Below are 10,927 nucleotides of genomic sequence, written 5' to 3'. Positions count from 1 at the left end.
ACTAAAAATACAAAAATTAGCTGGGCATGGTGGTGGGCGCCTGTCATCCCAGCTACTCAGGAGGCTGAGGCAGGAGAATCGCTTGAGCCCGGGAGGCCAAGGTTGTGGTGAGCAGGGACTGCACCATTGTACTCCAGCCTGAGCAACAGGGTGAAATTCCACCTCAAAAAAAAAAAACAAAAAGAAAGAAAGAAAAAGCATATCAGTTGGAGTACATTATTCAAACAAACAATGGAGGTGGGGAAAATGAGAATATGCGGGGGATGGAGGGTGGTGGTGAAATCCAATCAGATCTTTACATTAAATTACAGCCAAAAAATTCAACATAGGCTAAGGAATTGAAAGTAAAATATGAAAACAAAACCCCAAAACTGTTGAAGGAATTATGGGCAAATATTTACACCAATCTTGGGATGGGGAATGTTAATGCCATGGAAGAAATCACAAAGAAAAAAATAGATATTATTTTTAATAGATGACATAAATATTTAAAACTTCTGAACATTAAAAAGTCATAAACAAAAATTTTAAAATGACAAACTGGCAAAATATATTTGAAATATGACAGATAAATGATTAATATTACATCATTATAATTTATTAAGAAAAGTAAGTTGCAGCCAGCACATCAAGGTTACTGACTTTTTATGATGTTTGGTGGCTGTGAGATTATAGAAGCATACGAATATGATCTTTATCAAGATGAGTTATCTAGTGAAATGAGTGTTGATAGTGAGGTGGAATTTCAACTCTATAGCTGAATTTATTATGCCCAAGATCTTGGTGATGTCATTAGGGAAGAAGAACATGAAGAAAAGAACTCTGGGAATTTGGAATCTTCGAGTAGTAAACCAAATCAGAAGAGGCTAATTGTCCTTTCAGATAGTGAGGTCATCCAGTTGTCAGATGGCTCAGAGGTCATCACTGTCTGATGAAGATAGTATTTATAGATGTAAAGGAAAGAATGTTAGAGTTCAAGCACAAGAAAATACCCATGGTCCTTCTGCTTCTCTTCAATCTAATGAGCTAGTTGATAAGAAATGAAAGAGTGATATTGAAGAGAGATCAGGTGTAATCCGAGAGCTCATGATTATAGAGGTCACTTCAAGTGAAGAGGAAGAAAGCACCATTTCAGAGGGCGATAATGTGGAAAGCTGGATGCTACTGGGATGTGAAGTAGATGATAGAGATGATATATCCTTCTCAACCTTGCGGGATGTGAAAACTCTGTTACTGAAGGAGAACATGGTATAAACTGGTTCATCAGTGACAAAGACATTGAGGCCCAGATAGCTAATAACAAATCACCTGGAAGACGCACCCAGAGATATTATTCAACCAACAAAAACATTATCTGTAGAAATTGTGACAAATGTGGCCATTTAACAAAAAACTGCCCCTTACCAGGAAAAGTTCATCACTGCTTCCTGTGCTCCAGGAGAGGACATCTCCTGTATTCCTGGCCAGCCCCCCTTTGCGAATACTGTCCTGTGCCTAAGATGTTGGACCACTCATGTCTTTTCAGACATTGCTGGGATAAACAGTGTGACTGATGTCATATGTTAGGTCACTATACAGATACTTGCACAGAAATCTGGAGGCAATATCACCTAACGACCAAACCTGGACCATCCAAAAAGCCAAAGACCCCTTCAAGACCATCAGCCTTAGCATATTACTGTCACTGCATGCAAAAGGCAATTATGGGCACAAGTGTCCAGAAAGAGAAGTGTATGACCCGTCTCCAATATCTCCATTCATCTGCTACTATGATGACAAATATGAAATTCAGAAGAGAGAAAAGAGACTAAAACAAAAAATAAAAGTACTGAAGAAAAATGGAGATATCCCAGAGCCATCCAAGCTACCTTAGATAAAAACAGCAAATGAGAACCCCCATCATTATATAAGGAAGGGCCGTGCCTCGTGGAAAAGCAACAGGTGGCCTCAATAAAATAAGGAAACACAAAAAGAAATGAAGAACAAGAACAGAAACTGGGAGAAGCACAGGAAGGCTGACAGACTTGTGAAGTGGATGAGGATTTTCCTAGGGGCCCCAAAACCTGCTCTTCTCCTGGCAGTTTTAAAACCCAGAAGCCTTCCAAGCCCTTTCACCATTCATCACATTGCTTCACATCAAGAGAAGACAAGTCTCCCAAGGAGGTTAAGAGGGGCAAGAGAAGAAAAAGGAGAGGTGCTTGGAAGATGATGACAATGATAACTTATTTGTTATTAAGCAGAGGGAAAAAAAATGTCTTAAGCTGTCAGGCAGCCTCTGATGTGGCTTTCCTTTGTTCTTTTGGCCTTTGTGTCTATAACCTTCTGGCATTGTGATTATTATCTGTGACTAAACAAAGTGAGTTTTGTTTTGTTTTGTTTTGTTTTTTAATTTCAGCCATTCCTAGATTTACTGAACGTCCGTGGAGATCTCAACTCTCTAAGTCCAACAGGTTACTAGGTAAGAAAGTAGAAGGATAAACCTGGACTTCTCCTGTTCCAGGATGTCATCTTTACTCAGAATCCTAGGGCTAGGAAGAATAATTCATCTTTTCAAGAAAGCTTTTAAAAAATACTTTGGGGGGGAAAAAAAAACGCATCAAAGATAATTCATCCTCAGCCTGAGTATGAAATTAAATCCTTGTAGGAAGAGAAATTAACTAAGAAAAGTCATCAGTATTTTCAACTTTTTTTTTTACACTGGAAAGGACAATAACAATAAATTTATGTCCAGCTTTTCTTGCTGCTGAAGCTGTTTTCAGAATCTTCCTTTGGACAAAACATCACAAGCTGACTGTAAAAACAAAAATGTCATCATTGAAGCCCTGAAGAGGCAGGGAATTGGGCCTCAGCAAAATAGAGGTGAAGAGTCCATCCAGTATAAATGTCAGAAAACAGATTTCCTAAAACAAGTGAAAGAGACATAAAAAATTTTAACATAATCACAATGAAATCATTTTTTACCACTTCTACAGCGATGTTTCAAGTGGACAGTCACTCAGATCTGTAGAGATGAATATTACTAAAAACATTGTTTTGTTCTCTCGTATTTTTTTAAACTACCCCAAAATTATACAGAACTTTCTGGTACTTGTAGATCTTTTGTACTTCTCATACCCTAATGTCAGAATAAGAAAAATAAAATATCCGAAACAGAAATAAAAGTATAAGCATGCTCATAGAAGAATTGACAGAATACATAAATAGGAAATTCACAGAAGAAAAATACAAAGAAATAACAAACATATGAATAACTTTAATCTCTGGCAATTAATCAAAACCATATAACTGGGCAGAAAACATTTTTTGTATCAAATTAGCAAAAACTACAAAAATTATAATATTCAGTGTTACCAAAGATGTAGAGAAATTAGTACCCATAACACATTTTAGATGGGAAAACTCTCTAGTAGGAGTCTTGAAAATAAATATCAAAAGCTTAAACTTTGTTAGCATCTTTCATCCCAGCGTTTCATTTTTATGAATATGTTTCAAGAAAATTAAAATATGCCATTAAAAGTAATGGTGTGAATCTGGTATTTTTTAATATGAAAAGATGTCCAAAATAGATTACTAAGAGCAAAAGGGTACAAACATAGTCTACTGTGGTACTGTTTTGTTTCAATATGCTGTCTGAAAGAGATCAAAATGAATACATTGAAACCCTAGAAATGATTATCTTTTGGTGGAAAATTGGGGTGACTTTATTTCAAATTTATACTTTACATACGCCAAACTTTCTGTAGTGGACACATTTCATAATTATAAAACATTTAAATTAAAAATTCAATATAGTACTATGTAGGATATTTCTAGTAGAAAAATTGACTAAGAGAGTTTGAGATTCAAAATAATGGTTGATGAAATGTAATATTATAATTGAAATTCATTCACGATAAAAAAAAATGGATCCATGCAAAGATCACCAAAGAATGTGAAAGCCATGAGGTGAAAAATTGATGGGGAACTTTATAATGGTTGTATCAGTGTGGCAGCACTTGGGCCCCTGGATTAAGTTTTAGCACCACTAAAAGTGGGACAATCGGACATTATGTGTCTTGTATTGTGATACATTAGGATGTACCTGGCACTACCCATAAATATTCTTGAAGAAAGAAAGACAGGAAGGAAGGAGGGAAGGAAAGAAACAGGGAAGGAAGGAAAGGAAGGAAAGGGAAGGAAGGAAGGAAGAAAGGAAGGTGGGAAACCTAAATCTAATGAAGTTTATATACGTAACAGTTAACAAATAATATAGGGGGACAGAAAAATAAGCTGAACAATGTTACCAGGGAGCTAATAGACGAATCAGAATGTGAGAAAATCAGTAAGATTAGGCCGGGCATGGTGGCTCACGCCTGTAATCCCAACACTTGACCTCGTTAACAGATAACGAGGTCAAGAGATGGTCGCCACCATCTCTTGATGGTGAAACCCCGTCTCTTCTACAAATACAAAAATTAGCTGTGTGTGATGGTGCATGCCGGTGGTCTCAGCTACTCAGGAGGCTGAGGCAGGAAAACTGCTTGAATCTGGGAGATAGAGGTTGCAGTGAGCCGAGATCGCACCACTGCACTCCAGCCTGGGTGACACAGCGAGACTCTGTCTCAAAAAAAAAAAAAAAGACCTAGTCCTTTTAAAAACTAAATGGTGCAAAAAAATGGAAGGAGGGATGTATTATAGATTAAAAGAAATTTAAGAAATATAACAACCAAGTATGATGTTTGGTCCTATTTTGGATCCTGATTTGAACAAACTACAAAAATTCATATTTTAGGCCAGTCAGAGGAACTTGATTCTGGGTCATGTTACATGATACTAAAATTTTTTTTGTTTATTCTGTTAGTTGTAGTAATGGCATGTTACAGTTAAAGTATCCTTCTCTCTCTACTAAGATATTTGTGATTAAAATTATACAATGTCTGGAATTTGATTTTGATGCTCCAAAATTTAAAAGGGAAAAAAGGTGTCTGTACTTGGTGGGGGAAGCTATACCAATGAAATAAAATTGGCAAAATTGTAATGACTCTTGAAGCTTAGTGATGGGTACATTAGGGTTCACTAAACTGTCTTCTCCACTTTTGTGTATATTTGAAAATTTCCCTAAATAAAATGTAAAAGTAAACTTAAAATTATTAGCACAGATTTTCAGTTGAAGAAAATAAATGTTCCTGCTCATAGTTTTGGTACAAGTGGATATTGTCCAAGTTTGCTAATATGAACATTTATTATTTTTTAGAAATTGAGATCTTGTATCTCTGACTGGGAGAGTTATCTGGAGACACTTAGCTTAACTTGTAGACAGACACAGATTTTTGAGATGATAAAAAACTTTATAGAATAAAAACAGATTGTGAAAAGATGTTGTGGGAAGAGGTATATCTGAAAATCCAAAGAAGAATATATAACAGCCTCTTAAGGCAACACACATTCTCAGTGAGGTATTTCGTAGGAATAACAGAGACATTCAGATTCCCTAAGAAGAAATAAGTGTTGCCCAAGGTCCTACATGTCCCAAGAGCATCTTGCTGGGAAAGAATGAATCAGGAGGTTTTTTTTGTTTTGTTTTGTTTTGTTTTGTTTTGTTTTGTTTTGTTTTGTTTTGTTTGAGACGGAGTCTCCCTCTGTCGCCCAGGCTGGAGTGCAGTGGCGCGATCACCGCTCACTGCAAGCTCCGCCTCCCGGGTTCACGACATTCTCCTGCCTCAGCCTCCGGAGTAGCTGGGACTACAGGCGCCCGCCACCGCGCCGGGCTAGTTTTTTGTATTTTTAGTAGAGACGGGGTTTCAGCGTGTTAGCCAGGATGGTCTCAACTCCTGACCTAATGATCCGCCTGCCTCAGCCTCCCAAAGTGCTGGGATTACAGGCGTGAGCCACCGTGCCCGGCGGAATCAGGAGCATTTTTAAGACTGCAGTCCTCTTCCAGGATACTGCATGTCTAAATCCAACAAGAAGATGTTCTTCGAGATCTCTGAATTGGGAGGCTGCAAGCTAACCTCGTGTCTTCTATTACACAGTTAGCTCAGTACATTTGCTCTGCACCTTTGCTGCCCACTAGAATGTAAGTGTCATGAGGATAGGGCCCAGGCTTGCCAGAGTCACCCTCATGACCCCACCCCCTGCTACAAAGCCTGGCACATAGTGAGTGCTCAATGAATACTCTTTGACTAATGGATATAGTACCTTTTTGTTACAAAATGATTTCCCAATCCCCTCTACCCTAGTCTTAGTATAAAGATTTGTTTTTTATTGAGAAATGGCAAATAAGGCTTTGGACCCCCTGAAGATTAAATACTAAAATCCCCATAACAATTTTTTTGTTGGTGTTCTTACAGGACTGCGTGAATTCGAAGGACGTTTATAATGCCTCATAATGCTTTAGGAAGTGAGCCAAGAACTCCACCATCACTAGGAGTTTCAAAACCTTGAGAACTCTTCTCCCGGTGTGTTTAAGAGTATGCAGGCTCATTCTGCGCAAGGAATGTACTGGCTTATGTTGACATCTTTGTCTTTCCCTACCTCCCCACTAAGTACTACGGCAGTTTCTTTTCAGGGTCATACACGATTCCTGCAGCCTTTTTGGTGTGTGGAAGATAGCCCTACATGCTTCCCCCAGCTCACACGGCTCTAATAAGAGACAATCCCCGCAACACAGTACAGTTTCTCAGCAGGATAAAAGCTAGTTTCTAAAAGGTAGTATTTCTCTCTTGAGAAAGTATAGTTTGTAACTCTGGCACTATCAAATTTCCAGGTCATCTTTTCTTGCTGGGAAAAAGAATCCTTATGAAGAGAAGTTGCTCCCTGGAGGGAGAAGAAGGCAACAATTGCCCCCTGAACCGACCCGGCGTCCTGGAAGGATGGTTACAATGGATCCCAGGGAGGCCGCCAAGCTGTTGGGCAAAGGAGGCATGGGTGGCCACAGAAGGGGAGATCCCTTAAATGGAATGACTCGCGTGGCCCTTCAGTAAAGCTCTCACAAACCGACCAGTGCGGTCACCAGCCATGCTCTGATCATTTTCAAGTTGTTGAAGTTACTCAGCGGATTAATAGGATATTGCACCGGCTTCCTCAAATGCACATACACAGAATCACTTAATGCCATTTTCAAGGACAAAACAAACAAACAAACAAACAAACAGAGAGAGAGAGAGACCGATCCAAACGCCCTGCAAGTGAATAGAGAATAATAGCAGCATAAAACAGATCCGTTCTCCTTGCCACCAAGCAGCGCTGCCCCACCGACCAAACAGCCAGCTCAAGTCTCCTGTCTGTCCAACAGGGAGAACACGTGATCTCTCATGGCATCTGCCTTGTACACTTTCAACTCTCTGCTGTCCCATTTCTTCTTCGTTGGGTCACCTCAGAAATAGAGAAGGGGCTGTGCTAAGGAAAGTTCCAACTGAAAGTGCACACCCAATTTCCAGCCTCATTCTAGGCCAGAGAACACAACAAGGCAACTTCTTTGTGACCTCTGGAGTTTACCTTAATTTTTCAAAAGTCTAACTAGATCTAGTAAAGGGAGGGAAAAAAAGCACTTGAAGTAGAATTGCCTCCTGGATGCCTGATTCAGGTAGAGGTTTACAACACAATTATTTGGTCATATTTACCTAATGTCTTACCTGCTCTATTATCTGTTTTTTCAGATGTGTGCTGTTTTTGATTTTTAATTGCTCTTATTTACCAAATGTCTTATTCATTATATTATCTGGTTTTTCAGATGTGTCCTCTTTTTTATTTCACTGTAAAGAGAGTCTGGCCTAGCACAACTGGTGACTCGCTTAATAACCCAAGAACTGTCAAGCACCCTGTCCAGGTTGAGCTCAGAGATTCCATAGCTGTGACTGGTGTTTCTTTATATCTTCATCCTTTATATCTTATAAAAAGCATTGCTTTTGATAAGAACTAAATAGCTTGCCTTCAAAGGGAAATTTTAAATACTGACAATTTATTTGATAAGAATCAAATATTTTTGTGTATCAAATGCCTTCAAATGTTCAAAAATATTGTTCCTAAGGTATCCCCATCATTTTCTAAAAACAAACAAGCAAACACACAAACCTTCAGAATCTTTTGTAATTTAAAGAAGTTACATTAGTGCTTACATTTCCAAAAATACCCATGTGGATAAATATAGTCTAATATGTCCATGGGAAAAGTTAACAAGGGAAAAATATTTCCAAAAAATACAAAGTCAATGATAGACTGAATGAACGAATATAATATACTTGATAGTGTTTTGGATGTTCTATTTTATGTTTTGCCATTTTTTTTTTCACTCAAATACTAGATAGAAAAAATATTCTGGTATTTCTATTCTTTCCTAAGAAAGTCTAGGTTGCTTCACTTGTGGCCAAGCACAAAGTTAGCTAGAATCCTTTAATAATATAGCTCACTGTATAGATTCAGATAAGCTATGTGAAAAATCATGTTTAACAAAAGATCATAATGATATAGAGAAAACACCTATAGCAGAGCACTTGCAGTGACAGCTTTTCTTCTCCTCTTTTTTTAAAAAAAGTTTTATTGTGGCTGGGCATGGTGGCACATGTCTTATAATGCCAGCACTTTGGGAGTCTGAGGTGGGAGGATCACTTGAGCTTAGGAGTTCGAGACTAGCCTGAGCAACACAGTGAGACCCATCTCTACAAAATATTTTTAAAAATTAGCTGGGCATGGTGACATGTGCCTGTGGTCCCAGCTACTCAGGAGACTGAAGCAGAAGGATCTCTTGAGCCTGGGAGCCTGAAGCTTCAATAAGCCATGACTGAGCCACTACACTCTAGTCTCAACAGAGCAACAGAGCAAGACTCCATCTCAAAAAATAAACATGAAAAGTATTATCATCTTTTATTTGACAAATTAATGATTGTATCTATTGATGGACTAAATGTGATGTTTTGATACATGAATTCATTGTAGAAGGATGTATATTGAAATCAGGCTAATTAACACAGCTATCACCTCAAATGTTTATCATTTCTTTGTGGTAAGGACATTTAAAATTTTCTTTTAGATATTTTGAAATACACAATACATTATTATTAACTATACTCTTTACACTCTTCAGTAGAATACAATAATTTAGTCCTCCTATCTAACTGAAACTTTGTACTGTTTTCCTCTTTTTACAACTACATTAACCCATCATGAGGATGTTACCCTCAGGACCTCATCTTACTCTGATTACCTCCCAAAGGCCTGACTTCCAAATACCATCACCCTGCGGGCTAGGGTTTCAACATATGAATTGGAGGGGGCTGGACATAAACATCCAGCCCAAAGCATATACAATTAGCTTATAGGTCCTCACAGTATAGGTTCATTAGGCTATTTTATGAACTCTCAACTATAAGTTCCCTGTGTGCGTATGTGTGTGTGTGTACCCAAAATACCAAAGGGTTCTTTTAAATTTCTCTGTCTCAAAACTATTTAAAACCTGATTGTCCTTGCAGCCACAACTATTAAGAAATAGTTTCATACATTCAATTTAATAAGGTGATGGTCTATGTGGTTACATTACATTTTACAGATGGATCAAAAAGTATTCTAAGGGTTTAAAATTTTTTCTTGTAACTTTGAGGTTTAACATCACCCAGGAGGACCCACAGAAACCAGACGTGTACACACTCTCACATGTTCATATTTAACTCACTTCAACAAATATTCACTGAGGCTAGGGGTCCTGGGGTTCAAAGATGAGTAAGACACAGTTCTTCAAAAAGCTTATAATCTGGGCAGAAATCAGTAAACAGATAGCCAACTGTTTTTTAATATAATAAGTATACAACTATCAATATGAACGAAAGGATCTGCGGGTACATGAGAAAATTGATCCCCGGAAAATGTGTGGCAAGATGGTGGGTTCGCTTTATCTGTTGCTTCCCAATATTCAGTTTTACCATCGGGTAGGATTGTGAGGAATTGACCACACCTCCCCTCCCCGGGGAGGGAGTAAGTTCTGGGAGTAAGTTCCACAGGTAAGTCCCCATAAGTATAAGCCCTTCTGCACAAACCAAGACCTTTTCAAATGATTAGTTAAAAAATGGACTTTGTCTACTATTTTCCATCGGCTACAGGGACCGATTCAAGGAACCTAATTCAATCCAGCCAGAGGGAAATCTGGTACTTATGTTTGAAAGATGCCCTATCTCTCCCACTCGTTTCTTTCTATCATGAGACTTCTTAATCTCTTTTTCCAGTCCACCCTTCTTCCAGGCCTTTCAGTGTCTGAGGGATCCATGACTCAGTCTTTGGTCTTCTTTCCTTCTCTACCTACTCTCACTTCCTTGGTGATTCCTTCAGTCTTGCGACTTTAATATTATGTGCCTGCTTTCAAATCTGAAATAGATATCACCCATCTATATTTCTCTTCCAAATGCAGACTCCTAGAGCCCTCTGCTCACTTAACAGCTACCCCAGGATGTCTAATAGGCTTCTAAAATTTAACACGTCCAAAACTCAAGTCTGGATCTTCCTCCCAAACCTGTTCCTACCAACAACCTTCCCCATCTCAGACAGTGGCTTAGGCAGAAATGCCTGGAGTGATTCTCGACTCTTCTGTCCTCTCCATCCAGTCTGTCAGCAAATCCTGTTAGCACTATGTTCAAACTTTTCCAAAATCCTACTATGTCTATCACCTCCACAGCAACCACCCCAGCCCAGCCACTATCACCACTTCCCTGGGTCATTGAAAGAGCCTCCTGAGTGGTTTCTCAGATACCACTCTCACTCCGCTGCAGTCCCTTTTCAACACAGCAGCCAGAGAGATCCTCTTACACTTTGAGTTGTATCATTTACTCTTGGGCTCGACATCCTGCTGATGAAAAGACCTTGCTATGGGCTCACAAATTTGGGCCTCTATTGCTTCCCTGATCTAATCTCCCACTACTACTCCTTCACTTATTCCACCCCAGCTACACTGGCCTCCCTGATG

General features: G+C 38.8%; 1 pseudogene; it reads left to right on the top strand.

The window, feature by feature from the left end:
• Positions 1-647: 647 nt before the first annotated feature.
• Positions 648-6,962, top strand: LOC108529711 (zinc finger CCHC domain-containing protein 7 pseudogene; annotated as a pseudogene).
• The last annotated feature ends 3,965 nt before the right edge of the window (positions 6,963-10,927 follow it).

Source organism: Rhinopithecus bieti, unplaced genomic scaffold (genome assembly GCF_001698545.2).
Source record: "Rhinopithecus bieti isolate Rb0 unplaced genomic scaffold, ASM169854v2 scaffold_6717, whole genome shotgun sequence".
NCBI classification, from domain to species: Eukaryota; Metazoa; Chordata; class Mammalia; order Primates; family Cercopithecidae; genus Rhinopithecus; species Rhinopithecus bieti.
The sequence above is the reverse complement of the archived record's forward strand: the minus strand, read 5'-3'. Positions and strand labels throughout refer to the sequence as shown.